The 27671-nt window shown below is 36.0% G+C and overlaps 1 pseudogene; it reads left to right on the forward strand.

Moving 5' to 3' along the window:
- The first annotated feature begins 358 nt into the window (after nt 1–358).
- LOC129138963 (putative ankyrin repeat domain-containing protein 20A2) lies at nt 359–27549 on the forward strand (annotated as a pseudogene).
- The last annotated feature ends 122 nt before the right edge of the window (nt 27550–27671 follow it).

Raw genomic sequence — 27671 nt, forward strand, 5'->3', positions numbered from 1 at the left:
ATTTCACCCATTGGCGGTTTCTATAAAAACTTTAGACACAGTGAGCCACTCTTCTCAGGGAATGGTGGAAACCCTCCCAATTCCAATTTCCTAAACACCAGCCAAGGGCCAGCCTTGCATGCAGGCCTTTCTAAGGATGGCAGTCTCTTGCCTGTTATATGAAATCTTTTCTGCACACTTTGTATAGCCCCAACTTAATTTTTGGTGTTGTTTTAAAATTTCATTTTAATGACATAATATTATAAGATAAGGTAACTTGGTACTAATTTCTGTTGTATGATCCATCTTAAGTTGCAGCGCTGGTTACTTTTTTGACTTTCGGTGACGAACAGCTATTTGTACATAAGTTACCATAGCAATGTCAGGTAATTATAATCTGTCCTATTTATCTCATTTACCTTTCAGTAAAATTGTTAAATAAGCAAAATAATTTCTGAGTTAAAATTAGAATAAAAATTGTCTTTTATTTGGATTACATGAATAATCTAGTTTTCATATTGTGCTAAAGCCCTGCTTAGAATTATGAAATAAGATGAAATATTCAATCATTTTTATCAATATTTTCTTACCTAAGCATGCAATTAAATTTATTTATTTTATATATTTTATATACTTCAATTTGAGAAATAATGACCACATGTTGTTACTTTGGTCTTCAATGATCTCTAATTTTTAGGGTCGCCGTGTCTTGCTTAAATATATCATAGTAACAGGTTCAGTGAATATCTTTATTTTTAATTTTATTGACTTATTTTTTTTTGAGACAGAGTTTTGCTCTTGTTGACCAGGCTGCAGTGCAATGACACAATCTTGGATCATTGCAACCTCCACCTCCCAGGTTCAAATGATTCTCCTGCCTCAGCCTCCCAGGTACCTGGAACTACAGGCATGCACCATCATGCCCAGCTAATTTTTTATATTCAGTAGAGATGAGGTTTTACCATGTTAGTCAGGCTGGTCTCGAACTCCTGACCTCAGGTGATCCACCCACCTCAGCCTCTCAAAGTGCTGGGATTACAGACATGAGCCACTGCCCCCAGCCATCTTTTTTATTTATTTATTTTAATTGTTGTTCTGGAGATCCGGGGATGCATAGACAGTGAATATCTTTTTTGTTTTTTGAGACAGAATCTCACTCTGTCTCCCAGGCTGCAGTGCAGTGGTGCGATCTTGGTTAACTGCAACCTCTGCTTTCTAGGCTCAAGCGATTCTCCTGCCTCAGCCTCCCTGGTAGCTGAAATTACAGGTGCCAGCTACCATGCCCAGCTAATTTTTGTATTTTTATTAGAGATGAGGTTTTGCCATGTTGGCCAGGCTGGTCTTGAACTCCTGACCTCAGGTGATCCACCCACCTTTGCCTCCCAAAGTGCTGAGATTACAGGCGTGAGCCACTGTGCCCAGCTGAATATTTTTTTTAAATCAATAATCTTATTTCTTAGAGTAGTTTTACGTTCACAGCAAAATTGAGAGGAAGGTACAGAGATTTCTCATATATCCCATGCCTCCCACACACGCATAGCCTCCCCCATTATTAGTATTTTCCACCAGAGAGTGGTCCATTTGTTACAACTGATGAACTTACATTGACACATTATAATCACTTGAAGTTCATAGTTTACATCAGGCCTCACTCTTGATGCTGTACATTCTGTGAATTTGGAAAAATGTATAATGACATGACATGTATCTATTACTGTAATATTATCAACAGAACAGTTTCACTGCCCTAAAAATTCTCTGTGCTATGCCTGTTCATCTCTCCCTTTCTCCCTAGCAACTCGTGACAACCATTGATGTTTACTCTCTCTTCATAGTTTTACTTTTTTCAGAAGAGTCATATAGTTGGAATAAGAAGAGTGGATATCTTTTTGAGTAGTTAAAAAATTAAAGCTCCATGGCAGTTGAATGTAGTCATTTAAGATGTTCTTTGTCATTTTGTTTTTCTTTTGCTTCTTTATCTTTGTAAAGAATGATGTATTCTGATGAGATATGATTTACATACTTAGAAAACATGATTTGTACAGATATGTGGCACATAATAGAAAGGGTTGAGGAAAAGGACACCACGCCGTACTACACAGCACAACCTGGAGCATCTTGCTCTGTGAGGTGGGTCCAGATAGACTCTTTAGCAATGGAAGGGGACAAGTGCAAAGGGTTGTGCTTTATAAAACTGGAATCACAAAGTCTTTCATACTTACCTTCGGTTGGAAATAAGACCAGGAAGTGAATGCTATTAGGTAAATACATAAGTTCCTCACTGATCCTCTTCCTTTGAGGGATGAGGTTGACAACAGCCTGTATTATGATGACACGACTCACCTACAACTAGATTCTGTCATGAGAGATGACAAGGGAGTTTTGCTTTATGCGAGGTGAAAAAAATTTTTTCTCCTACTAGGGAGATGGGCAAGCATTAGAACATTCCTGTAGTAAAAGGGCATTGATAGTTTTCTTTCTATATATTTTTTCACATCAGATAATATTGCCCGGCAGCCTGCCATACCTCCCCAGTGTTTATTCAGCTTCTCTCTGAATGTGGATAAGCTCTTAAAGGAGTGATCTTTCCAGTGGTTCTTTCTGTGGGAGGTAAAATGGCAGGTGAATTTGGGCCGTGTTATACGTAGGATAGAGCAAATAGCTACAACTAAGGAAACCACCCAGCACCTTCCCCAGAAGAGTATTAGCCAGAGTAACACACTGATCTCTCTTGAGATCTTCTCCACTGGTGGCTGGAAAGTCTTTGCAAGGATTCCTGTTTCTGGTCTGATTCCTATGTTTTGTTGGTTTCTGGCGATAGCATGTTTTATTCTAAACTAAACAGTTTGAACTGAAGAGCTAGAGAGGCTGTGTTGTGTTATAACAAAATAAGTGCAGTAACTACACCTTAACTGTGGGAGATACATTCCAAGACCCCCAGTGCATGCATGAAACCATGAATAGTACTGAATCACAAGCTGTTTTTCCCTATACATACATATCTATGACAAAGTTTAATTTATAAATTAAATTAAATCTGATGTTATCTGTAGATAGGGTGTGAGAATTGAATTGTGTCATCAGCAGGAATGATTGCTTGTTTGTTGGTGGGGAAAAACTCTCCACACATTTGGTCACAGAAGCCTTCTTTGTTGATGATTGTTGCTGTGGTGTGACAGCAGAGAAAAACGTGTCAAGTATGTCTTTCTGAGCATATAGTGGATTAGGGGTACTAGTGTATACTCTGTTGTAATGGCCCCTCATATTTTGGTCCAGAAATCATGCTCTTTGACACTGTTGACTCATCACACCTGTTCTGCTAACAATACCATTTTTACTCAATCTCATAGGCTTTGTCTAGGATGACTTGTACACTGCAGTTCACTTGTAGATACCAAATTTTAATAAATTTATTCTTCTTTGCATCTAATAAATACAGAGGGAAGAGTTCTTACTGCATTAATTACCTACCAATACATATAATGAATGTTAATTCTAATAAGGTCCCAGACATGCTCCCAAAGGAATGCTTTATAACAAAGCGTCAGTCTTATGCTTTAAAAAACCAAACCAAACCAAAACAACAACAACAACAACAAAAAAAACAGGATCTAAAGCATACACAAAAGTGTGCACAATTTTTTTATGAAGGTAGAGTCTTACTATGTTTCCCAAGCTGGTCTCAAACTTCTGGGCTCCTCAAGTGATCCTCCTGCCTCATCCTCCCAAGTAGTTTGGATTAGAGGCATGCATCACTGTGCATTCTTATGATTTTAATATTCTGTACATTTATTATTGATTTAAAATGCATTTTACCTTTTTCTTTAATAGATGTTGGAATTTCTGATGAATCTGCAGTCAGGTAAGATTTCATAGATTTAAACAATTATGTTAACTAAGAAAATATAGATGGAAGAAACTAATATCTGTTGAGTGTTGTATTCTGAGCTAGACATCCTAATATGTTCTATGCATTTATCATCTCATAAAGCCATCATAACATCTGTGTTCCTATAACCTACTGTTAAATAAACAACTGTGGATTAGAGCTGATTAATTGCCTCATGATCCCATAGTTAACAAAGTAGCTGGCCTACAGTTTGACCATCAGCCTGCCTGCCTTCCAAATCCTTTCTCTTGCTCCTCAGCATAGATTGATAGATATCTGTGCAGCCCTTGGATCAAAGTATAGGTCTGAATCAGATCAATCGGATTCATTAATTTGATTAACTTCTAAATTAATGAGAGTTTAAATACCTTGAACTCTCATTTAAGTTTATTGTTAGAATGTGGTTAGTCCTAATAAATTTGATGATTTCAGGGGTAACCAGTATCTTATTTTTACCTTCAAAGGCTTTAGGGCAGATCTGACTTAGCTTTGGCCATAGGACTGTAAGTTTTACCAAAGCAAGTTTAGGCAAGTCTTAGAGACAAATTATTTGACTTCCCAGTTTGGTTTTCCATTTAGGCAAGTATTTCTGCTTACTTCCATAATACAATTTTTAGTCTTGTTGCTTTTTCCATGACTTTTTTATAATCTTGTCTTCATTTTTTAAAACTTTCTTCTCTGTTTTTCTTGGTGTTTCTTTTGGTCTATTATTTTTTCAAACTCTGCTGCCTATGTATTCCAAGTTTTTCTATAGACAGAATCAAGAGGTCATAGAATTACAGAATTTTAAGGAATCTTGGAATGAATTAAAATACCTTCTAGTATTTTTATCTGCGTTGAACATTCTGGTCAAGTGAGTCTCTAGATAGAGAATGTGAGGCTCAAAGAGATTAGGAAGCTTTTTTTTTTAGACATAGGAATTGGCAGAAATGAGATTTGAACTCATGGTAAAGCCCAGTACTCTTGCTTCTTTTTATGTCCTATTGGCGTGTGTTTTAATAATACAAACGGGAGTGAGTCTGTGGATAGAATGAGAATGGAATTAGCTGGTGAACCCAATGGAAGTAGATAAGAATGGAATGAGCAGGGGAAGTCCAAGTTTGAAGATAAACAACACTGGATTGGATAGGAGTACGGACTCTTCTACAAGAGATCAAAGTATTGGGGTTTATGACAAGTTTGATAAAGATAAATTATAAAAATGAAGGACACAAGATGTTGGGAATTATCTACAAAGGCACATTAAAATAGAAGGTTCAAGGGAGCTCTAAAAATTTTGCTGCTTTTTTTTTTAAATCAAGGACTGACAAACTTGAAGATTTTTACTGAAAGATGCCAAAACATTTTGAGACACTGGGAAGAATGTCTACAGCAGATAGAAATGTGGTGTCATCTACTTCCATCCTGACTTACAAAGGGGTGGCTTAGAGCCCCTGGAGTACTAAGGGGCTGGAAATTGTTGAACTACATAGATGTGTGGTACAGGGCAGGTGTCTCCTCACCTCTGCCTCTTTTCACAGTTCACTGAAGTCCTTCCCATGTCCATGTGGGCTGGGTCAGGGGCATGATTAGCTGGCAAATCAGTCATGGAGTTCAGTTGGGTAGTTCGTAGTGTGTATAGCTGGTGGCAGGTGATGGAGGCTCCAGTTAGCTTGTTTTTCAGGAGCAGGGATATAGAGAGCTCCTACTTGTCGTCATTTGAGGCCATTCTTTCAGGAATCTGTGCTTTCATACACTGAAGATTTGAAGATTGGAGACTTCTGTGGAACCCTGCAGAAGTAGAATCTGGAAGTGGGTGTCCATAGGAAGAAATATACTTAGATAGTACTTAGGGAAATAGAGGTACAACTATCATGACTCTGTTTCTTTTCTGGCAGTCTCTCTCCTTGGGTGTCTGAGTGCCTATGAAAATTTTTAAGGGCTTGCTAGTTTATGTGGACCTGAATAAGGTAGGACCTATAGAGTGAAAATAATGGGATTTTATAATTGTTAATATTTTAATCTTCCTGGGAAAAGTATTCTCAATAAGAACATACACCTTTGCTATTTGACTTCTGTACATTTAGCTTTCATACATTTCAAATATTGTGGGGGCTTTCCTGTACCAATTTAGGGTAAAGGAAAGCAATAGGACCTTCCTAAGTTGGATCCATGCTGAGGAATCAAGACTACCATTTTGAAGTGATGTAGATTAGTCTTTTATCCAGAGACAGATCACGGAAAAGAGACAGTGGATCTTTCTACCTTGTTTTAGGTCATCAGTTTTATTCCAGTTTAGGGAACAAAATTTATGTCATCCATTAATTGAATTTTAAGTTCAGCTTCAGGGCACATTATTGTCAGGCTCTGCCAATATATTGACTGTCACTATTTGTTATAAACCTCAAGGTTAGTTTTCATTGAATATTTGATAGATTTAGACAGATGGAGGCAGAAATAGGTAACTAAAATCTATTTTTAGAACAGAGGACATATTTTAATTATATCAAGAATCATAATTTAATATATAGATCACTGACCTTTCCCAGATTATGTTTTCCTTTTTTTGAGGGGGAAGCTGGATATAAACTGGCAGTTTAAAAAATTGTAAAGAAATCAACTTGCTCATTTTCATTGTGTATTTTTGCTCTCAAGCACTTTCCATGAACTGTGTGTGGATTCATTGCCTACATTGGATGATGAAGACTTGAGTGTTGCTACTAAGGTAAAGTGGTCTCTTGTAAAATTAATCTTCTCACTCTGAGTGTAGTTTTGCATAGTATTTACTTTTCAAATTTAGCCGTGGTTTACCTATCATTGTTTTATGGTGGTAATGGAAAGCTGGTCAGAGAAAAACATACACATGGCTAGTTGATTCAAAAAGTGTGTTTAACTTTGGTAACTAATAAAGATTGGTAAGTACTGTGACAGGGTGGGAGCTGAAAAATAAATGAACTGGAAAATAAGTAGTCACAGGAAAATCACATTAGGAAATGCTTTCTCCAATAGAGGAAATATGAAATTTGGTTAAAGTTTATTTGGATAAATACTAATACTTTGACTTTTCAATCATACGAGTGTGACTTTCTTAATATTTATTCCTGTATAAATCTTCAGTGGATCAAATTGTTTGCAGTAATCATGGAATCCTCCTGGTAATTTTTAGTGGCAGAAATGTTCAGCACATAGCATATAGCTTTTGTTCTTGGAAACTTATCATTTTGGTGTCATATAGTTTTTAGGAGAGATTGTTTCTATACTTATATTATTGGTTCCGTAGTGAGACTAAAAAAGTATTAAAAATTGTAGAAAAATAGCTGAGTTTGGTGGTGTACACATGTAGTCCCTGCTACTTGGGAGTTTGAGACAGTAAGATTGCTTGAACACAGGAGTTTGAGAACAGCCTGGGCAAAATTGCATCTGATTTAAAAATATGAATTGTGGAAATGCAGAAATTTAAATTTATGTTCTTAAGATTTGTATTGAAAAGGGATTTTTATGTGATTTATGAGTTGTCCATGAAGAGTTTATATAAAACACTTCATCTAATTGAATAACATGTATTTTCCTGCAAATAACCAGTTCTAGAAGCAGAGACTCTTAATACCAATATGGTAAGTCTTTATCATCATAATTTTGTCATTGTAGTTTATTTAAAATATTTACTTGGCCAGGCATCGTGGCTCACACCTGTAATCCCAGCACTTTTGGAGGCCGAGGTGGGTAGATCACCTGAGGTCAGGAGTTCAAGATCAGCCTGGCCAACATGGTGAAACCCTGTCTCTAAAAAAAAAAAAAAAAAAGCACAAAAATTATCCAGGCATGATAGTGCATGCCTGTAATCCCAGTTGCTCAGGAGGCCAAGGCAGGAGAATCGCTTGAACCCAGGAGGCAAAGATTGCAGTGAGCCAAGATCGCACCATTGCACTGTAGGCTGGGTGACAGAGCAAGACTACATCTTAAAAAATAAAATAAAATAAAATAACCACTCAAAGTCCTTATATCATATTCTGAAAGTTTGAACATCAGAAGGTTTTCTATTTAGTTTTTTAAATGATCATTGGAAGCTCCTGCATACCATAAGCTACTGGAGGTCAGTAAACATATTTGTGTGTATCCTGGAGTACCTAGAATACAGCCTTCCATGTAAGAAGCATTTTACTTGTTGTTTTTTGAGATGGGGTTTCACTCTGTCACCCAGGTTGGAGGGCACTGGTGAGATCTTGGCTCACTCTGATCTCCATTTCCTAGGCTCAGGTGATCCACACATCTCAGCCATCCAAGTAGTTGAAACAATAGAGCTATGTCACCATAGACCTGTGTCACCATGCTGGGCTGAGTTTTGTAGAGATAGGGTTTTGCCTTGTTGCCCAGGCTCTTCTTTAACTGTTGGGCTCAAGTGTTCTGCTCGCCTCAGCCTCTCAAAGTGCTGGGGTTACACACATGAGACATTCAGCCTTAATAGTTGTTTAATCTGAATAAATAAACAAATGAATTTTTATATAATGGAATGTTATAAGTAATATAATAAACCTAATGTATCTAATCATTAAATATTGTATTTAAAATATTGCTTACATTGTATTATTTTTTAATATTTAAGGGTGTATAAGTTTTGACATGTTATGTTGAGAAATTATGCCATAATTAAAAAGGAAATAAAATAGAAATAGGTCATCGGTAGCAAAGAGGGTTACAATATATTTTCTAGTATCATTCAACTGGAATCTTAACATTGAGATTTTAGATTAACATTTCTTAAGCTTTTTATTAGACCCAACTCATGTTCCATTAAATATACCGTTTCAAGCCATACATTACTCTTTATTATTATTATTATACTTTAAGTTCTAGGGTACATGTGCACAACGTGCAGGTTTGTTAAATATGTATACAGGTGCCATGTTGGTGTGCTGCACCCATTAACTCGTCATTTATATTAGGTATATCTCCTAATGCTATTCTTCCCCTCTCCCCCCACCCCATGACAGGCCCTGGTGTGTGATGTTCCCCATCCTGTGTCCAAGTGTTCTCATTGTTCAGTTCCCACCTATGAATGAGAACATGTGGTGTTTGGTTTTCTGTCCTTGCAACAGTTTGCTCAGAATGATGGTTTCCAGCTTCATCCATGTCCCTACAAAGGACATGAACTCATCATTTTTTATGCTGCATAGTATTCCGTGGTGTGTAAGTGCCACATTTTCTTAATCCAGTCTATCATTGATGGGCATATGGGTTGGTTCCAAGTCTTTGCTATTGTGAATAGTGCCACAATAAACATACATGTGCATGTGTCTTTATAGCAGCATGATTTATAATCCTTTCCATATATATCCAGTAATGGGATGGCTGGATCAAATGGTATTTCTAATTCTTGATCCTTGAGGAATCTCCACACTGTCTTCCACAATGGTTGAACTAGTTTACAGTCCCACCAACAGTGTAAAAGTGTTCCTATTTCTCCACATCCTCTCCAGCACCTGTTGTTTCCTGACTTTTTAATGATTGCCATTCTAACTGGTGTGAAATGATATCTCATAGTGGTTTCGATTTGCATTTCTCTGATGGCCAGTGATGATGAGCATTTTTTCATGTGTCTGCCATACATTACTCTTTAGAATTCTGGTGACCAATTCTTTTTCTGGGTGGAAAGTTGATAGAAAGTTCCAGTTTTCTCTCTCTGTTATAATAATGTTTTTCAGGTAATGGTAGATGACCATATTTAGCTAACTGAATGTCTTATAGTAAGAAACACTATCACAGAAGTACTTACAAAAAACTAATTGCAGCATAAATATTAATTAGTATTATCAGAGTTATGAAAGACCGAAGGCTCTGTTATAGATCTAGTTCCCCATGTACTTTATTGTACTTCATGTTTTTCGTTTTCTTTCTTGGCTTAAGCTCATATTTCATTGACTAATTAGGCTTGTTTTTTGTTTGTATCTCTCTTTGTTCTCACATTTTAAATTGAAATTTTTGGGGAGGCAGGGTCTTGCTCTGTTGTCCATGCTACAGTGTAGTGGCATGATCTTGGCTCACTGCTGTATCCACCTCTCAGGCTCAAGTGATCCTCCCACATCAACTTCCCAAGCAGCTGGGACTACAGGCACACACCATCATGCCTGACTCCTTTTGGTATTTTTTGTGTAGAGATGTGTTCTCATTATGTTGCCCAGGCTGGTCTCCAACTCCTGAACTCAAGCAATCCACCCACCTTGGCCTTGCAAAGGGCTGAGATTACAGGTGTGAGCCACCATGCCTGGGCAACATTGAGATTGATTTAAAGAAACTGATTAGGGCTGGGTGTGGTGGTGCACACTGCTTATCTCAACATTTTGGGAGGCAGAAGTGGAAGATTTGCTTGAGCCCAGGAGCTTGAGACCAGCCTGGGAGGTATAATGAGGCCTTGTCTCTACAAAGATAACAATAAAAACATTAGCATGACATGATGGTATGCACCTGTCGTTCCAGCTATTCAGGAAGTTGAGGTGGGAAGATTGCTTGAGGTCAGGAGTTTGAGATCACAGTGAGCCATAATCAGGCCCCTGCATTCTAGCCCTGGGTTGACAGAGTGAGACCCAGTTTCATAAAAAGAGATTGATAAGAAACTCTTGATGCAACTCATTAAAATTTTAAATGGAAACTAATTCTTGATATTACCTTAGCAGTGTGTCCCCGAGAAAGTGTCAGAGCCTTTACGTGGACCTTCTCATGAAAAAGGAAACAGAATAGTCAATGGAAAAGGAAAAGGTGAGAACCGTATTTTATTTAAAAAGTCATTTGATGGAGACCAGGCGTGGTGGCTCACGCCTGTAATTCCAGCACTTTGGGAGCCCGAGGTGGGCGGGTAATGAGGTCAGGAGATCAAGACCATCCTGGCTAACATGGTGAAACCCCATCTCTACTAAAAACACAAAAAATTAGCCGGGCATGGTGGCGGGTGCCTGTAGTCCCAGCAACTCGGGAGGCTGAGGCAGGAGGATGGTGTGAACCTGGGAGGTGGAGCTTGCAGTGAGCGGAGATCGTGCCACTGCCCTCCAGCCTGGGTGACAGAGTGAGACTCCATCTCAAAAAAAAAAAAAGGCATTGATGGAATGTTTCTTTTAAAATATGAGCACTAATAGAGTTTAACAACTAAAGAAAATGTCCTATTAACTGTATCATAAGTAAAAGAGAAATGAAATGGTGATAAGTGGTGTCTCTAACCAAGGGTCAGCAGTTGATTCTATTGGAAGTACCACTAAAGGAGCTGAGTTATGAGTTCCATTTTAACATACTCTAAGACCTGAGGCAAGTCAGGAGAGAGGGAAGAGGAAATGAATAAAAGAGAAAGAAAGAATGAGGAGGGCAGAGTGTACATGGAATAAATAAAAAAAGTGGATGTATGTAATGGAGGGTAGTAAAGTCAAATTGATCTGTAGAAGAAGGAAGAACAGGGTGTTAGAAATAGGAAGGAAGATAAAGTGAGCTTCCAGTACCAAAATGTGTCATATAATTACAGTAACATTTTCCTTCTCTTGCTGTCATTCTCGCTACTGGGGAGGCATTAAGGATTGAGGTACTTTACCATGCAGACCTGTGTTTTATCTACCATAGATGAACATCACCGTAAATGGTCAGCCATGTATGGCTATAATTTGTTTTTATAGAAAATGTTGTAACTTCATAGGATAGTATCATATTAACATAATTGAAAAGAATAGTGTTGGGTGATTTATTGGGAAGAAATTAATTAGAGAAGCTTTGCCTGATTAAAAGTTCATTAGAAACATTATGGCTTATAACGTAGTATTAAATTCAGGGACATAATAGGAAAGAAGTTGAGGCTAGGCCAAAAAGGCCAATTAGGGTAAACCAATATGGAAGCACACCAGTGTAGAACAGGGCATTCAAATTGTCATGAATTCGTTGAGAAGCTTCTGGAAAGTGCACATTCTGACTCAGCAGGTATTGGAGTCTGCATTTCTCATGAGCACTCAGGTGATGTTTGTGCTGGTCCTTGGACACAGCTCTGAATAGCAAGGGAATAGCCTTCCTTTAGAGAAATCTGGAAAAAGAACCACTGGAGAGCAATTTAAAAAATAACAGAATCCAGGGAAAGTTTTAATTTCCTTTTATTTCTGAGCATGATTCTAGCCACAGGGGAAGGAAAATGAGATGAAAAAAGAGAGATGACAGGTGTATACTACTGCTGAATACAGATGAAAAAAGTGGTCACAATCATCCATAAAAAGCAGTTAGGAAGGGAAGCATCAGGATGACAGTTCTGATAATCGTTTTTTCAAAGGAAGAGGGATGGTGAAAGGACACAAAAGGAGGAAAGAAAGACATTTTCTGGGGTCTTGGGAGTTAAAGCCAAGTAAACTTGAGACAACTCACTTCCAGTTGCTTCAGCATATGCCCAGTCTCACAAAAGAGGTTATTGCTGTGGAGAGTACTGGAGACAGGAGGGAGTGCTAGAGTTGGGGTAAACCACAGCAGCTCATTTCACTTGATAACTGTCAGGCCTCAGGGAGAGAAGTTTCACTGACATGAGTGAATAAGATATGATTAAGTTGCATATAGATGCTTTGGCGAAATTTTTTTGAGACAGCCAGTTCTTTGATATGATAGCTGTTTTATAAAAGTCCTTTACAGTGTAAGATAATATACCAAACTTAGTTAATTTTAGAAGTAATCATAAAATTCATTCCATGAAAACCAAAATTCTCATTTTCAATAAATACTGCACTGATTTTGAAATATAAATATGTATTAATATCCAGCAAGTCTGTGGTCATTCAATGTTTTCTTTTTTGATAAATATTTTGATATCAGAAGCTTATTTGACATGGTTTATTTGATGTGTTTTATGGACCACCTTGCATGAATGGAGCAAGGAGCTCTAATTCAAGGCCAAATGAGGGGATAGGAGAAATGTAGGTGCTGCAGTAGCCCATGTGATCATGGGAAAAATGAGTAGTTTGATTAGCTGTTATTTCATAAGTGTGTATCCTAGCTGATCAATGTAGAACCCTTTCTTTGAAGAGAGGTGAATCACACATTCACCTGAACTGTCATCCCAACTGCGTATTTCCTCAGTGACAAGACAAGGGGAATTTATTTGTGCTGTGCTGGCAGCAATGCCTCTGGTGTGTGGAGTTAAAATACTCTGTACATTCACCATCAGCTTTGACATTGATTCTCTCAGGTTTGATTTGCCCCTCTGTTTAATGGTCCCTTTTCTCCTCATCAGTGCACATGTTCACGGTTATATCAATGCTTTTCTATTTTAAGTATAGGCATTTGAAACATAATCTCACTTGAAATGTAAACTGTGCATTTTGGGAATCCTATATTCCTAATTTCCTCATTGTGTTTCTGTCATGTTGCTGTCCTAGGCAATGAAAAGAAGAAGCCAAGAAGAACCCTCAAAACCTTAAGTAATTATTTTTATAGCCAGGCCTGAGAATTCAGCTCGACAGTAACACTGCATGAATGTTTGGTTGGCCCTGTCATACTTACATATAATTGATGACATATCCCCTTTGCTTTGTAGGGCCTCCTGCAAAACATCCTTCCTGGAAGGTAATTAATTATGTATATTTTTGAATCACTAACTCCATGTTGTATGAAATATATATGATTTATGAATCGTTTTCTTTTAAAACCCATTCAGCCTAGCACTGAAGTGGAAGATCCTGCTGTGAAAGGAGCAGTACAAAGAAAGAATGTACAGACATTGAGAGCAGGTACATTTAATGGAATACTGGAAATAAAGTACATTCAATGATTGGATGTACTCATATTATTCTCATTCCTAATTCTATTTGTTCAATATTGAACAGAAGGCATTGACATAAATGTTATTGCTGGTATCCATATTTGAATAAAAACAAATTTAGAAGCATAAAAAAGATTTTAAAAATGTAAGCTTTAAGTCAGATGTTTCTGTTTTAATGTTTTGAATAGCATGAAGTTTTCAGTATAAAATTTTTATACTTGTCAGGGATTCAGTGAATTTTGAGACTCTTAAGATATTTCCAGTGAGTTAAGTGCTAGTTGGAGTTCCGATCTTTACCTAGAGGAAAGCTTTACTTATTAAAGTGTCAGTTTCTGTTTTAACTTCAGAGGCTTGCTGCTAGTGTTATTACACTGATGATCTGAAGCCTATCAGATGTTCTAATGAGCAAGACTGTGTGTGTAGGTGTATATATAGACGTGTGCATGCGTGCACTTGTGGCATCTTTGACTATTACAAATGACGAAAGAAATGATTCATTTATGACTGGTAGACTCAGTCTTTTAAAATGGTGATTTTGAGCCTTTTTGGTGTTAAAGTTTTCAAAACATGATTGCATAGAGGCTACCAACATCATAAGTTGGTTGTTTTTCATTTCAATGCCCTTTTGAAATCTTTAACTACATTGTGATGCTCAGAAATAATATGCAGAATTTTTTGTGTCCTAAAATGGTATGTGAGTGGTTATACACTTTATATACCTTTCTGCCACTTTCTTTGGTGTGTTTTGTATTATATTTTCCACTCGTACCCACATTGGTGTGATTATCTCTGGTTTAATTCATTTTACACTGTTCATTGTATTCCCTCATACCACTTTACCACATTTAGTTACACTCTCCTGTTGCTGATAAATGAAGAAATAAAAAGAAAAATAATGTCAGATTAAGAGGGCTTTTCTTTAATCAGTTTGTATCTATTAGCATTTACTATATGAGAGTTTAAACCTGAAAAGTTCAGAATACAAGCATGCACCACCATATTTTATTAATGCCCTTAGAACTATGACTCATGAGCCTTTAGCCTATGAAGTTAGGACAATTCATTTCTCTGAAGAAGAATGCTGGGCTGTTCTCAGAAAAGAAAACTGAAAATAGCAAATGATATTGTCTTATTTTACCTCTTGGACATCCTTGAATGAAACTGCTACTAAAGGGATACTCGGATCAAAATTCAGATCTAATGTTTTGAACAGTATAGTTTGTGAATGTCCAGTGATCATGAGCCCTTGATGGGGAAATGACATTTCGAGTTTCACTTTTGCATTTTTTGCTCTTTTTGTTGACTTGTCTTGAAAGCTTAAATTCAACTATTTTATTTTTACAGAAACCAGGAATATAACTTTTAAAATATATGTCTGTCCTGTCTCATGGTGTTGTGTACTCTTCAGATCTTGTATGAACATAGACTTATATGGGAACAATTAGGTTTTTTGTTTGTTTGTTTGTGTTTTTGAGACAGAGTCTTGCTCTGTCACCAAGGCTGGAGTGCAGTGGCTCAGTCTTGGCTCATTACCACCTCTGCCTCTCGGGTTCAAGCAATTCTCCTGCCTCAGCCCCTCGAGTAGCTGATACTACATGCACGTGCTACCATACCCTGCTAATTTTTCTATTTTTAGTAGAGATGGGGTTTCACCAGGTTGGCCAGGCTGGTCTTGAACTCCTGACCTCAGGTGATCTGCCCACCTCGGCTTGCCAATGTGCTGGGATTACAGGTGGGAGCCACTGTGCCAGCTACAAATAAGATTTTTAAGGCTATTATATTTTATACAATTCTTTGGTCTATGTGAATTCTGAAGGTATACATGCATTGAGGGAAGATTATCTCAGTTTAATGAAAGCAGTTTTTAATTTAACATATATTCATTAAAATTTTTTTGAAGTTTTTGTCTCTAGTACACAGAAACACACAATAATGTCATGGGTATTTGACCTTAATGTGTTTATGCACAAACTTAGTTATTCAAATATTTTCTTATCCCTGAAGAATCTTAATTACTAATAAACAAATTTCTCATGGAAAACAACATATATAACAGAGATGGTTGAGTGATTGAAAGTAAACTGTAGTAAATACCAGAAGCTTAGAACAAGTTAAGTAAACTTGTCTGAGTTAATAGCAATTACAGGACTTTTAAAATACATTAGACCACGGGGGAGTAGTGCATTTGTGGGGTAGAGGACAACATGGTACTGCTTCAGTGAAGAAAGAACTTTTACACCTTATTACAATTTGTATTATTATTTACATTCTAATAAATAAAAACTTTATTTTCAGATATTTTACATCATGTTTCTACTAGTTGAACCATCAATAGTAAGACTTTTCAAAGATTTGGGAAGTAGTGAGTTGATGATAAATATCTGTATCACCATCAGTGATCAAAAATCAGACAGCAACTACCACAGATTTTGGACGCGCGAACTTCATAGTTAAAGAAAGGATTAATCTTGGAGCTGTGTTTCTATCAAGGAATTACACTCTTCATTACCTGTGTGAATCACAGTTATTAGAGTAGAAAGAGAGCAAAGAAGGGAAAGAAGCATAGAAAATTTTATTCTAGATTACCTCGTTTGGCTTCATGATACCATAGTTCTGACTTTTAAAAAGTCATTTTCTGATCAAATGTACTTTGTGTTTACTCCCCTTATGCAGCCTACAACCAAACAGAATGGTTCTTAGCAAGGCATTTGTATTCTTCCCTTAAGGAAAGCAACTTATAAATAACAAAGAGAATGAGAAGAAAGAGTGATTTCATTGAGGTTGGTATTTAACATAAATTTGAGTGCAGGTACCATGATTATATTTAGAATTTTGTGGCTGGATGGGAAAACCAGCTAGATGTCTATAGATTTCCAAGTCAAACACAATGTGCCTTTGTTTTACTTTTACGCCTCTAATTTAGCAATTATTAGGTACAACTGTATGCAGTGTCACTAAAAATACCTCCCAAAACCAAATATTAAATAATGTCTATGGCTTTCTGTTTTATAGTGTTGATTTTCCCAATATTAATGGGAACCACTGAGCATTTGCCTTGTGGTGTCTCCTCAGCTGTATTCACATATTCCATCACCTTTTCTTAATAGATAATCATGCACTATGAGTAAGGGTTTTCAGAAAAGCTGTGTCATTTAAAGATAACACAGGAGCATCAAATTTAATTCTGCTAGGACGCCTGGTCTACTGATTAACTGCAGCTAATATGAGGTCTACTTCACATCCAAGTTAAATTCAGTGCCCTTAATCAGTCATATGATGAGGCCAACAGTAATAAATTATGCAATATTTTTTCACCCACCCCTACAGTTTTAATTTCTTTTTCCCCTTATGTCTGTGTTTAACATTTTGCTTTGCAAAACATGATGATAATCTTCTAGAGTAGTGAGGACAAGCTATAAATCCAAAGTTTCTTACCTATGCAAATGACTTGTTTGCTCTATTTTCTCATGAGCTTGGTAGATCCAGGAAACAGAACTTTTAAAACAAAATCCCCCTATGTTGCTGGGTGCGGTGGCTAGCGCCTGTAATCCCAGCACTTTGGGAGGCTGAGGCGGACAGATAACCTGAGGTTGGGAGTTTGAGACCAGCCTGACCAACATGGAGAAACCCATCTCTACTAAAAACACAAAATTAGCTGTTCATGGTGGCACATGCCTGTAATTCCAGCTACTTGGGAGGCTGAGGCAGGAGAATCGCTTGAACCCAGGAGGCAGAGGTTGCCATGAGCTGAGATCACACCACTGCACTTCAGACTGGGCAGGAACAGTGAAATTCCATCTCAAAAAACAAAAACAACCACAACCACAACAACCACCACAAAACCCAAATGCATTTCCTTGGCACAGTAAAACTGAAACAGAAAAAGGGTAAAGTAAATACAAGTAACTGAAAGAGTTTATGTATATTATTTTACTTCTCATTTGATAAAATTTGTAAAGTAATGAGCAGAGTGTATTTCTCCAGGGACTCAGATATATACATTTATTTATTCAATAGAAATTCATTCTTATAATGGCCACTGATACCAATATCCTAAATATTTCTGAAAACATCTCCTCAGGCCTGCATCATCTTTGCAACATTGCCTTACATTTTATCTTTGTTCATTGATTTATATGCCTCAGAATTTTATGCTCCTCACAGTATTTAGAGTGAATTATCCCTAATGCAAATAGATCCGTGAACCACTCCTGAATACCTAATGTCCAAGCATCTTAAAGGTTTATTTAAGGATTTCAGAAACTGACTTCTGGGTTGGGCACGGTGGCTCATGTCCGTGATCCCAGCACTTTGGGGGGCTGAGGCAAGTGGATCATTTGAGGTCAGGAGTTCAAGACCAGCCTGGCCAACAAGGTGAAACCCCGTCTCTAATAAAATACAAAAATTAGCAGGTGGTAGTGGCACGCGCCTGTAATCTCAGCTACTCAGGAGGCTGAGGCAGGAGAATTACTTGAACCTGGGAGGCCGGGTTGCAGAGAGCTGAGATCATGACACTGCCCTCCAGTCTGGGAGACAGAGTATAACCTTGTCCCAAAAAAGAAAAGAAAGGGAAACTGATTTCTGCCCAAATCTCCATCTGTATCCCTTTCCCCATCTGTCTTTTTCTCTGGAATTACTGAGCTGCTGGTAATGGCCCCCTCACCATTCCTCTTCTGCAGAGAAATACATACACTCTTGGAGGCTTCTCTTCCTCTCTTGTTGCTGCCTGGCATGTGCTCACCCTTTCCTGCCCTCTGCCTTGCTTAATCTGGCTAACCTCACTCTCTAAGGCTCAGCTCATGGATGATCCTTAGGAAAGCCATCCCTGACAGCTTCTATTTTCCTTCCTTATTCCCCAGTGCCTAACACTTAGCAGGAACTCAATAAGTAATTATTTAGCAAAATTAAGACTGTTTATACAAAGATGATTCAAAAGATTGTCCTCTACAGTCTAGCAGCAAATGGGGTCAACATGTAAAGACATGATGTGCAGGTCAGGTGGTAAAGTGACACTAGAAAAATTGACAAGGTACTAAGGGACCCCAACGAAGCAGACACCTGTGTGTGTGGAGAAAGATAGCTAGAATCAAGGAAGATTTCACATAGCATTCTGAGCCTTTTTTTTTCCTCTTTTTGGATACAAGTTCTTACTCTATCACCCAGGATTGGAGTGCAATGGCATGATTGAGACTCACTGAAACCTCAGACTCCTGGGCTCGAGGGATCTTCTCATCTAAGTTTCTTGAGTAGCGGGGACAACAGGAACATATCACCATACCTGTCTAATTTATTGTAGAGTCAAGGTTACCTATGGTTCCCAGGCTGGTCTTAAACTCTTGGCCTTGAGCAATTCACCCATTTTGGCCTTCCAACGTGCTGGGATTACAGATGTGAGCTATTATGCCCAGCCTACTTTCTGAGTCTTAAAAGATGAAAATACATTTTTCACAATAGCAGGGGAAAACATTTGTAATGTAAAAAATGGGGTGCACACTAATTGAGGTATAAAGAACAATAATTTTGCAAATTATTAGTAACTGTCGACTCAATTAGTGTCCTGTTAAAAAGATACTGTTATGAAGTATAGTAAAGCATTACATTGTATATTTTGACTGTATTTCAAATTTCTGTTTTGGTTCCAACAGTTTTGTTGACTTGTGTTGGGTGGAACAATTTGTGAGTGACCCTGAGATTTTGCATGGCTTGAATCTGGCGATATCTAGTGTCTCCCCAAGTGGTTTGTTGAAGTTTTGGATAATTAGAAGTATTTCTTACAGAAGTAAATATTTCAGTAAACATTGTTTCATTCAAACTCTCAAAATATAAAATACAAAGAAATGTTATTCTCTATTTATTTTTATAAAGATTATAGTCTTTATCTAACTCTTCTTAGTTCATTTGAACTAAATCAATGAATTTGTCAACAGAACAAGCCTTACCAGTGGCTTTACAGGAAGAGCAAGAAAGGTGTGAAAGAAGTGAAAAAAAGCAACCACAGGCATATGAAAATTTAAGTTCTTGTTTAATATTAGGTTTTTTTTTTGCTTTACTAACAAAGCATAGTCCAAATGACATGATCTTTTAGACTATACCTTTAGAATCCAATAGATCATAATTTTATATTTAATTTTTAAAACATCTAAACCAGTTATGAAACTTAAGATATTCTTACTATCTCTAGTAACTATTAGTTATTCTAGTAATTCTTACTATCTCTAGTAACTCATAGCTGTCTTTACCCTTGGAATTGAGGCAAGATATTTTCAGAATTATCTTGCTCTTTTATTTGTATAACCTTACTCATGATACAGAAGGTAACATGAAATATTGGGTCATATTACTGAGGAATAGAAATTATGAACAGTTTAACCACAATGGCCACTGAGTTAAAGTAGTGTTAAAGGAGTCATCATTTCCAGTGCTTCAAATGGTGCAGTTTTATATTGCTGGTCACCAGTGCCGAGGTTAAAGATTTATTCTGTTTTGTGGTCACCAGTTGACTTCTGTGTCTGTGTTCAGGGAGTGAATGGGGTCATAAAAGTCAATGCAGTTGCCTGTTAAGAGAATCCTACCTTGCAGAATGGGACCTTTGGTGTCAGGGTGTGAACAATAACTTTATTTCAACATAAATACATAGTAAATGTTACTAAAATTTAAAAAATCCAAACCCTATCACTACCGGAACTTAAAATATATTAGAAGTGGATATGAGCAGAAATTCTATCTAGATACATAACACTATCATAGTATATCATTTGAATTAGAATTTAAAAGTTTGCTTCTCTTTCTTATTGGTGTTCAGTTTAGCTCTTAATAATTTAGTGTTTGCCTAGTGCTCTTGTTAATCTTCAGAAATAAACATGCACTGTAGGGGCTCACTCTTTCTGGTATGCTGAGGTAAAGTCTTTGTAAGAGAGGAAGCTTTTATAATACTACCTATCATCTTTGAATTCATTTCTGGTAGATTTTACACATAATGCATTAAGTTTAGTCCAAACAGACACTGAGAGTTCAGCTTGCTGGATCATGTTTCTGTCCTATGTTAAGCCAAGGCAAATTATTTTTCTCTTTTTAGTTACAATCCCATAATTTAAGAGTAGCAACACATAGATTGAGTTTCACAGTTAAATTTTAATTATTTTCTAATATTTCTTTGTTTATACTTGATTAAAGCTAATTTTAAAACATGCACTCTGACAGAAAAGACATCTGAGAAACAAAACAAGCAAATTTGTTTTCCATTTTGCACCTGCCCCCCCCCCCAAAAGTCTCAAGAACCAGAACTGGGTAAGAACAGTGATAAAGGGAATGAATCTATATATTCATGACTTTCTTTAAAGTTCATTACAAAGAAGTTCAAGCTGAATATTGGTAAAAGTTCTGAAAACTCCAAAATTACTGCTTGCCCTGAGGAAGAGCTCCTACATGGTAACTCTAAAGAGGGATGAACAAAAAAGGAGTGCCCTCTAGTCTGATGAATCGTGTCCCTGATTGTGAGGAGAAAAATGTATCTGGAAGGTCTAGCTCTGTGGCAGTCCAGGCAGCGCCTGAACAGAGGAAGCCCATGTCAAATGTCTTTTTATTCCATTCACACTCCAGGTCCCTGGAATACACTTACCAGTCATCTTCTAAGCTTCATTTAAATTAAAATAAATCAGACTATAAAAATGATAACAAACCAGACACACAGCTTGTTTCTAACACAGATGATGGAAATTTTTGTTATGATATAGAAACTGAAAAAGTAAGGAACCCAGTAATTATGATTGAAATGAAAGATGATTAAGAGTTTGACATGCAAATGGAAAAATATATAAACCCAAATACCACTAATTGGAAATTAGACATTAGGCATTGGTCTCAGTCTAGAGATCCAGAAAGTCTTTTTGATTTGTGGTTTACCCACCCCAAAGAAATGAAGCATATGATTCAGATAGAAAGTCACAGTATTTCTGCTGCTACAGATACTTATAAAAACAGAAAACCAACACAGTGCTTATTCCAGAAGCCGCTGTATGACAATCCCAGTGTTAATAACTACAAAACCATGAATCTTGAATTATAAAATGCGTGTTATTCTTTGCCACATAGTGAGAGAACATCAAAAATATAGCTGGAAGACTTACAGCAAGATATTCCAAGGTCACTAACATAGCACATGTATACATATGTAACAAACCTGCACATTGTGCACATGTACCAGAACTTAAAGTATAATAATAGTAAAAAGAATGAGGTAGGCATGTTACAAGTAGAGTTCCTGGCTTTGGAGAAAGAGAAAGTCCAACTTCAAAAAGACAGAGGTTCACTTGCTGCTTCTTTTTTCTCTTTATCAATTATTTGATTTAGTCAAATTTTCTATTCAAGAAAATCTCATGTGTACAGTTACAGCGGGGTTTTCTAAATGTGTAATTATGTGTCAAAGTAGATTAGTCCTGCTATCTAAACAACGGTTCTGGAGAATATTCTCATAATGTTCCTTCATTAATCAACCTAAGTCTCACTCTCAGTCTTCCAAGTGGCATATGAGCTGGGAAACTAATTCAGCCATATACCATGTGACCTTCTGAACCAGATCAACATAAAGAAATTGCTAAAGAAATAAGCTTTAGATTCTAGATTCTTTTTTCTGTATTCATTTAGAGATGAATTACATTTATTTAATGATAGAATGGGAATACAATGGGAGGGAAGCAATGACTGAGATAAGCCACAAAAACACGTCTAGCTTTGAGAGTTGCAATGAATATTCCCAGCCAAATGAGTCTGTTTAATGTGTTTTCATGCACGCCAGTTTATCTGCTTAGCTCAAACTGTTTGAATTTATAGTTCCATCATGGTTATTTCCAATATTTTGAAAACAAATATATACTTCCACATATTTTAAAAAATCACCACTCCAATATTTCTGTTGAATCAGACCTTACATTATGTTGTTTAATAAAGTATGGTAAGTTTTGGCATGTATGATTTTTATCATGTAAGAAAGAAGCATAATTTCTTAGCTAAAAATTTAGCCTTTGACTCTTTAGTAGAAAGTTGAGTTCTGTACATTGTGTTCTAAAGATAGACAAAAATCTAGAGATTTTCTTCTTTCAAAGTAAAAGCAGATGAGGCCTCTTTCCACCCTCTGAGGTGTTAAATTGCTTTGCTCAAGTTAGACTTTTAATATATCTGACTAATTTGATAAATTTATCTGGTAATTTATGTCATTCAGCAATATGGAATTGTATCATGTTATTTGGTGCCGTGAAATGCTAGGGAATGCCACCTCAAGAGCTCTGGATGAAACATTTCATATGTCTTGCTTGGTTTGACTCCCATTTTCAGTAGATAATGGGGCTAAAGTAGATAACTGTACCGTATGTTTTCCACCTATAAATGTTTGTGGTAATTGAATGTGAAACCTGGGAAGCATCTCGTTTTCCAGAATTCTGCACTAGAAACTCAGCACTTTCACTCTGCTTCTTGTGTTGTGGCAAACATTGGTTCGCATAGTTCAGGGAGAACTTTCACTTTTTTGATATCCCAGGATCCAAAAAAAAAAAAAAAGACAGAGAGAGAGATAAAAGGCAGTGGGGAAAAGAATAGCTCAGTGCAGAAAAGGGAAAACTAATTTACTCTTCCTGAAGGCCTACAAGGTCACATCCTCTTAATCTGGCTATTTCATGTAAAATCCAGGTGGCAATGACAGAAGATATATGTTATGCCTGTGTCTTTTTAGTTCTCTGTTTCTGCCAGTCAGATAGCATAAACATTTATATCAGATAGCAAAGAGTGGATGCGAATAAAAGCACAAAATGGAGAAGAGTCCTTTTGGAAATTTTGGAAAATTATTCCATTCACTCAAACAGAAATGAGCAGACTTGACAAAAATTTCAATGATAAAATGATAAGTATGATAATTATTATGTATAATGATAAAATTAAAGTAAGCACAAAATACTTTTATCATTAAAATGGTGATAGTTAACCTGAATCAAGTGAAAAAATCAGGGAAAAAGTTTTTTTATTGAATAAAATAATAATTATTATTCATATTACTTTTATTAAAAGCCAAAGAAGGAAATAATACACACAAAAGTGAAAAAATACAACTATCAGAAAATGTATGTCATAGTACATCTTCTGCTGCTGCTGACAGATTAACCAAACAAAGAAAGGTTGGGAAAACGTATCCTCAGCAATTTCCCAAGAAACTGAAGGAAGAGCATGATAGGTAAGTAAGCCTATAGCAGTGTGTTTTTGTTTGTTTTTTTTGTTTGTTTTTTTCTGAGATGGAGTTTCTCTCTTGTTGCCCAAGCTGGAGTGCAATGGTGTGTTCTCACCTCACTGCAACCTATGCATACTGGGTTCAAGTGATTCTCCTGACTCAGCCTCCCTAGTAGCTGAGATTACAGACATGTGCCACCATGCCCAGCTAATTTTTTGTATTTTAGGTATAAATGAGGTTTCACCATGTTATCCAGGCTTGTCTCGAACTCCTGACCTCAGGTGTTCTGGCCACCTCGGCCTCCCAAAGTGCTGGGTTTACAGGAGTGAGCCACCGTGCCTGGCCACCTATAGCAGTATTTCTCAGCAGATAATTGTCATTGTGCTATAAACTAATTCAAAATTGGACTAATGTTCCTTATGATTAACAAGTTTTATAGTTTTACCAGGGATATTTAGCCCTGGCTGGTAATCAGAAACATGCAAATTAACATAAAATAAGATATGTTTTGTAAAGTCATGCTGATATTGAAAAAGTAATTACTACCATTGAAAATGTGAGGAAAAAGGCATTCTCATACACTGTTGGTATATGAAATGGGTAAATTATTTCTGAAGGGTAACTTAGTGCTGTGTATCAAAATTTCAAATAACCTGACATCCCTTTAACTCATCAACTCTACTTCTGGGACTAGATTTCACAGGAAAACATAACTTGTGTAAACATACACACACTTATTAAGGGCATTAATTATATATTACACATAATGAACAATAGCTTAATAAATATATAAAATATATGTAATAAGAAGGTGAATTGGAAGTATTAATAAAGAATTATAAAAAGTGTGGGGTAACAGATGTTAGACTCTTTAGCCTAGTTTTAGATGACAATCATCTGCAGATATAGTTTGTGTGAGAGACATCTTACTCCATAAATCATTTGGGGAGACACCTACAATATTTCATACAGATGAAAATTTATTTCTAGTGACCTTATACGCTTGTCAATAAATAGTAACTTTAAAATTTTAGTTGATTGTAAATGATCTTTTCTAATCGGGGAGTAATTATGACTATGTGATTTGAAAAGGTAATTTTGAACTTCTAACTATACTGAATTATTTCCAGTATCCTTTTTTATAATACATACTAGAGTGACTAGTAACAAAAACTTTAGCAGAATATTCTTTCCTTACTACTTTTCAAGTATATACATTCGTTTGAAGATGTTGAAGTGATAAATTAAATATCTGAGAACTACAAAGGAAAAATAATCCAGAACATAGAAATTTTATTAGGATGATAAAGAGCATCTGCAGAGGAAGATCACAGGATGATCTCTTTGTTTTTTAACAAAATGAATTTTAAGATAAATGTCTTTATCTGCAGATGCATCTTAAGACAAGAAAGTGAAGAAAAAACAAATGTTAATATGCTGTACAAAAAAATAGAGAAGAATTAGAAAGGAAAGAGAAACAATATAAGAAAGAAGTTGAAGCAAAACAACTTGAACCAACTGTTCAATCACTAGAGATGAAACTGAAGACTACAAGGAATACTCCAAATCAGATAAATCAATCTTTGGTAAAAATTCTATATTTTAAACTTTATTTTATCAATGTTACTTATAATATCCTCTTGATTTAATATATAATATTTTGGTCTAAAACAAACCAGAAATGTTATCTCATTTTCAAAAAATGAATGATGACACTTACAGGTACAATTATTAATATTTATTATAAATCTTGGCATCCACATAGGATATTATTTTATTACAAAGAGCCTTTGAAAACAATAATATGCCATAATATATAGTTAGTGATAACCTATTGATAAAGATTTTTTCCCAGTAAAATTGTTCCTTGTACTTCCCGCTATTTCATATTGATTACTGTACCTAATACTATAAAGAGGAAACAAATTATTGCAATCACAAATAATCTCATGATATTCTAAGAAGAGCTCTATAAATTTTATCTTATTTACCATTGGTGTTTTGAAATAAAAGTTTTCTTTCGTATTGATACATTTACACCACAGAAGTAACTGTGATCTGTCAGAGAACTAGAAGTAGAGTCAGAAGTCCTGGGGAAAATCCTGTAGCTTGCTTATGTTTTTTAAATTTCTTTTTCAAAATTGTGGTAACTAGATGAGTTCATCAATGAATGTATATAGGAGTGACTAGTATAATGTCTAGATTTATGATTTAGTAAATGTAATTCTTACAACTGACTATAAAAGTGCTAAAAGAGTCAAATTGAAATAGAATGTTATCAGCAAAACAGAACTGTAATAACTCAGGGAAATTTTATCTGTCCAAATACGTGTGAAGTAAGGTTCTTACTATAAGGTGGTGTATGGGTTAGATATCAAAGTGTAAATGCAATTTTTTGATATATTTTAATTTAGTCAAATTTGTTAATGCTTTAATTTATGCTTTTGAGTTTGTTGTAATTCAGGGAAAGGTTTTTCCAATTCTGAAATTCTTAAAAATTCTCTGGTGTGTGTGTGTGTGTGTGTGTGTGTTTACTTTTATAAATTCATTGACTTTAAATAAATTTCTGAACTTTTTGGAACTTATGCTCTATAAGGTTCAAAGTTTTGCTTCAACTTTTTCTCCAGTTGGATATCCACTTACAGTAACCTTTTTAGTATATGGATGTGCAGGTTATTCTTTAACTTCAGAGGTAATCATGATATGTTATTTTATTGAGTACTAGCTAAAACTTTCTTTTGTTTTATTTAGGATTTTCATAATCACGAAGAAATGAAAGATCTGATGGATGAAAATTGCATTTTGAAGACAGATATTGCTATACTCAGACAGGAAATATGCACAATGAAAAATGACAACCTGGAAAAAGAAAATAAATATCTTAAGGACGTTAAAATTGTTAAAAAAACAAATGCTGCCCTTGAAAAGTATATAAAACTCAATGAGGAATTGATAACACAAACAGCATTCCGGTATCAACAAGAGCTTAATGATCTCAAAGCTGAGAATACAAGACTCAATTCCGAACTGTTGAAGGAAGAAGAAAGTAACAAAAGACTGGAAGCTGAAATTGAATCATCAGTCTAGACTGACTTCCGCTATAAGTAAACACAGTGAAAGTGTGAAAACAGAAAGAAACCTAAAACTTGCATTAGAGTGAACACAAGATGTTTCCATACAAGTAAAAATGAGTTCTGATATTTCCGAAGTAGAAGATAAGAATGAGTTTCTTACTGAACAACTTTCTAAAACGCAAATTAAACTCAGTACCTTAAAAGATAAGTTCCGTAAGAAAAGAGATACTCTCAGAAAAAAGTCATTGGCTTTAGAAACTCTCCAAACGACCTAAGCCAAACACAGCAGCAAATAAAGGAAATGAAAGAGATGTATGAAAATGCAGAAGCTAAAGTGAATAATTCCACTGGAAAGTGGAGCTGTGTAGAAGAGAGGATATGTCAACTCCAACATGAAAATCCGTGCATTGAACAGCAACTAGATGATGTTCATCAGAAAGAGGATCATAAAGAGATAGTAACTAATATCCAAAGAGGCTTCATTGAGAGTGGAAAGAAAGACCTCATGCTAGAAGAGGAAAATAAGAAGCTAATGAATGAATGTGATCATTTAAAAGAAAGTCTCTTTCAATATGAGAGAGAGAAAGCAGAAAGAGTAGTAAGTATCAAGGAAGATAAATATTTTCAAACTTTTAGAAAGAAAATTTAAACATTTGGTTCTGGATACATGTTGAACTTAGTTGAATATAAAAATCAATGGATAAAAAGTGTGTTTACCATACTGTATAATTCCATTTACATGAAGCATCCAGAAAAGATAAACGTATAGGG

Source organism: Pan troglodytes, chromosome 14 (assembly GCF_028858775.2).
Source record: "Pan troglodytes isolate AG18354 chromosome 14, NHGRI_mPanTro3-v2.0_pri, whole genome shotgun sequence".
NCBI classification, from domain to species: domain Eukaryota; kingdom Metazoa; phylum Chordata; class Mammalia; order Primates; family Hominidae; genus Pan; species Pan troglodytes.